Below are 4,825 nucleotides of genomic sequence, written 5' to 3'. Positions count from 1 at the left end.
ACTGAACCCAAAATAGTCTGGACTTTAAATAAGTTTAAAAAACATTGAATTGCCCATGTAACAGATGAGTCCTCATCCGAAACCCTGATACTCCGAAAGAGATTGTCTAGTTTGTACACGAAGTGCGTCCAGTTTTCGCCGCGACCCTCTCTACTCTTTTGCACATGCTATGCGGGTGAAATGATGATACCATGCCAAGTTTCAACATTTTCAGAGTTCATTTTGTAGTGATTTTCAATTTCACGGTCATTTCGCTCTCTAAATAAATCGGTAAATGACTGAAAAACAGCAAATGATGTCAGAACGTGTTGGAAACTGATGACGTCGCTTTAAATGCTGCATACTGAACCCAAAATAGTCTGGAGTTCAAATAAGTTTAAAAAACATTGAAGTGCCCGTGTAACAGATGAGTTCCCGTTCGAAACCCCGATACTCCGAAAGAGATTGTCCAGTTTGTACACGAAGTGCGTCCAGTTTTCGCCGTGACCCTCTTTACTCTTTTGCACATGATATGCGGGTGAAATGATGATACCATGCCAAGTTTCAACATTTTCAGAGTTCATTTTGTAGTGATTTTCAATTTCACGGTCATTTCGCTCTCTAAACAAATCGGTAAATGACTGAAAAACAGCCAATGATGTCAGAACGTGTTGGAAATTGATGACGTCGCTTTGAATGCTGCATACTGAACCCAAAATAGTCTGGACTTTAAATAAGTTTAAAAAACATTGAATTGCCCATGTAACAGATGAGTCCTCATCCGAAACCCTGATACTCCGAAAGAGATTGTCTAGTTTGTACACGAAGTGCGTCCAGTTTTCGCTGCGACCCTCTATACTCTTTTGCACATGCTATGCGGGTGAAATGATGATACCATGCCAAGTTCCAACAATTCCAGAGTTCATTTTGTAGTGATTTTCAATTTCACGGTTATTTCGCTCTCTAAACAAATCGGTAAATGACTGAAAAACAGCAAATGCTGTCAGAACGTGTTGGAAATTGATGACGTCGCTTTGAATGCTGCATACTGAACCCAAAATAGTCTGGAGTTCAAATAAGTTTAAAAAAATTGAAGTGCATGTGTAACATGTAAAAATATACATAAAAATACATTGATTATCATTGATCTTTTTGTGTACAATCTGAATTGTCAATATGAGTCCTCAACGGTTTAGAAACCGGTGAAGACTCATATTGCGACCACAAATTCTACACATAGAGTTCAATGAAGACCAAGTGCTTGTGATTGTTTGAGAAATAACATATTTAAGGTGGTAAAAATCTTGCTAGGGGAGCGAGGTGGGACTAAAAACAGCCTGCCACAACATCTTTACTACCGGTTCATGCCACGAACCGGTGGCCAGCCCCTTTAATACCGGTTCGTGGTATGAACCGGTACTAAAGGTTCGCACTAAATCGGTACTAAAGATCTCCTCCCGCCTAGCCGTTTGAACCGACACTAATGGACACATTAGTGCCAGCTCATATGCAAACCGGGACTAATGTGTCTCACATTTGACCATTTTTCTACTAGTGCCCAAGTGTTTGAAGAATTGCCTAGGTGATTTTTCTTTTGTTTGTTTCTCTTTGAATCGAGCCGTTCGGATTGAACCAAACCATTTGGATTGTAGATGAGGAGGTTGAGGGAGATGGCGTTGGAGGACTCGTCATCATCCGAAGAGGAAGAAGAAGACGATGACTTTGGCACCGTTTTAGGCATGATTATCAATGATGATGCTCGGCGGCAATGGAGAGGGTCACAATTTGGCCGCATACACATCAACCGTGATAGAGCAGAGGGCCATGCAAATATTATGAGAGATTACTTTGATCCAAACTGAACCTATTCGGAGAAGTACATTCGCCGACACTTTCGGATGCACACAAGTCTTTTTCTGACCATTGCAAAAGCCGTTGAGAGATATGATGACTTGTTCAAGCTCTGGAGAGATGCACGGGGAGAGATCAGTGTAAGACCTCTGATGAAATGCATTGCGTCTGTTCGAGTCATGGCATATGGGTGTTCTGCCGATGCAGTTTGATGACTATGTACACATTCGATGACACAATCTTGGAAGTTGTTTGAAGGTTCACCAAAGTAGTGATCGCTGTCTTTGGCCCGGAGTACTTGAGAGCACCAACCGAGGAAGACACCCAGAGGCTAATGACTGAGAGTGAAGCAAGAGGATGGCCAGGATGGTTGGATCACTTGACTGTATGCACTGGACATGGAAGAATTGCCATGCAGGGTGGAAGGGTCAGTACAAACTCCAAGCCTTCCTCTGTTGAGGTCTCAGAGGGACCCGCTCGCCCCTCCAACCAACCTTCTCTTTCTATCTTTGTGCTGATCATCATTTTGTATACTGAGCTGAACGAGAAAACACCTTTCTTATCAGGATACCCCGCCCAAGAATCAGGAACATCTCGCGTGCACACGGGTATTTTCAAAATCTCTTCCGCGTCAACTGACAAGAATATGCTCCTGACTAGCTCCGGGATGCCATCGCTGGGAGGAGTAGTTCATGTACAATGCGTGGGGGATTAGCAACCAATGATCAAATCGGTCGGCGTGAGGCCTTTTTTGGTACCCAGATGTCAGACCGTATGTTTGTGCTCTATCCATTGCCAACTCTGCTAATGATCCCTTGCTTCATAATATCCCTGCCTTCCAAAATTGCGCTCCAAATTTGTGATGGTCTAGAACCCAGCTCTGCGGAAAGAATAGTTCCATTGGGAAAATAAGAGGCCTGCAAAATCCTGGCACTCAAAGAAGTTGACTCCAGAAGAAGTCTCCACGCCGGTCGTGCCAATAACGCCAAGTTAAACAGCTCCAGTTCTCTGAAGCCGAAACCTCCTAAATATTTAGGTCTAGTCATCACCTCCCAGGACACCCATGCTGGTTTTTGTTTGCCTTGTCTGCATCCCGACCAAAATTTGCGGATAATGGAATTTATATTTTCACACAGCCCCCTGGGGAGTTTGAAACAAGACATTGAAAATACTGGAATAGCCTGTGCGATGGACTTAATCAATACATCCTTTCTTCTTGCAGATAGCAATTTGCCCATCCATCCTTTTACCTTCTCCCATACCCTGTCACTCAGATATTTGAAGGTTCCCTTCTTGGAGTGCCCCACATCCGTAGGCAGTCCCAAATATTTATCACTCAAAGATTCATTGGGCACATGAAGATGACCTTTCACTGCATCTCTTACTATCTCAGGGCACCCTTTGCTGAAAAAGAGAGAAGATTTCTCTCTGTTTATTATCTATCCTGATGCTGCACAATAGGTCTTTAGTAGGATTGATACCTCTTCATCTCCATTAACACTTGCCCTAAAAAACAGCAGGCTATCATCCGCGAATAATAGGTTGTTTACCGACGGTGCCGTCGGTGCCCTTATGATACCTATTACGTCTCACTTCTCGTGTCGGCGAGTTTGGGCCTGCCTAGAAATGAGGTCGTTGCTCGGGTCCGGTTGCTTGTGTCATTGGATTTGTCCTGGTTTTTTGGCTTCTGCTGTCTAATTGTGTGGACGGGCCCGGTTATTGCTCATTTTTTTCTTTCCCAAATGGTAAGTGCCAAATATGTGGCACAAAGTAACACCGTCATGACGTTTTTATAACTAAACTTGTCATACCAAAAAACCCAAAAAATTAAACTTGTCATCCAAACAGAAAGTTGTCATGCTTCACAACTAAAGTTGCCATCAGAAAACGTCAGGGTGAAATTGCTTCATGCCACATGTGTGGCACTTATCAGGATCCTTTTATTTTTCTGTGTTTTTCTTACGGAATTCTTTTTTATTGAATTTTTCTTCCATTTCCTCTTTTTATTATTTTACGGTATCCAATGGTTTTCATTGTTAATTATTCTTTGTTTTGTATTTCTATACATTTTCCTTTTTTTCTTGGTTTTCAAGGATCATCAGTTTTTTTTATTTTTCTAAGGCTTTCTTCTATTTTTCTTTTTCCTTTTTTGTCGAAGTTGATTCTAGCATATCCTTGGTACGCTACCCTGGGGAGGTGAGTAGATCGGAGCGGAAACGTGAGACCAAATTAACCAGGTTCAAGCCCTCTATATGAGGTAATACTCTACCCTTAATCTTGTGTATATTGCAACTGCGGTGTACAAATTACCCATATTACCGAGAGATTCTAGCTTGTATTGTTCTACGTATCAACTAACTCAAACCTGATTTATATAAGATATCGAGGCCCCAAGGGTTACACGAAACTAGTCGGCTACGTTGATGGAGGGGAGTCCTGCATGGCTCCGGCTTCCTTTTTTTGAACGACAAGGCCTGTAGAGTTTTCCTTTAATATGGGTCATGTGCTGGCACGATGGCCCAAGGTTGAAACCGATGTATGGAACCTCGGGTCGGCCTACTTGGGACGACAGCTAGAGAGGTGAGGCAGGCCATAATACCATCAGTAGACACCGATCCGGTCTTCAAGCTTGGTTGCATCCTGTTTGGCACTTATCTTCAACACCTTCTTCACAATTTCCGAGGATGAAACTGGTTCTTCAAAGTTCCTCTGAAAGTAAAGGCTTGTCGTCGAGCACCTATGGTTAGTTTGCTCCCGAAGTCGGATGAACCACTCTGATCTTCATTTGTTGATGAAGGCAGCCATCCTGCGCATGTGAACTTTCGGCATAGGCGGCCTCCACAGGTAGATTCCTTGAGCAACAGCTATGAATGTTGCTAACCCAGTCTTGTCAAATCAAACCAGCCCGGATTCTCTAGCTGGTCGAACTGGACCACGTGTCGGGTCTGATTGTCAGTCAACATGGCATGTTGGAGTGGGTTGGGACCCACTCAAG

This window comes from Triticum aestivum, chromosome 7D (genome assembly GCF_018294505.1).
Source record: "Triticum aestivum cultivar Chinese Spring chromosome 7D, IWGSC CS RefSeq v2.1, whole genome shotgun sequence".
In the NCBI taxonomy this organism is placed as follows: Eukaryota; Viridiplantae; Streptophyta; class Magnoliopsida; order Poales; family Poaceae; genus Triticum; species Triticum aestivum.
Note: the sequence above shows the minus strand (reverse complement) of the source record.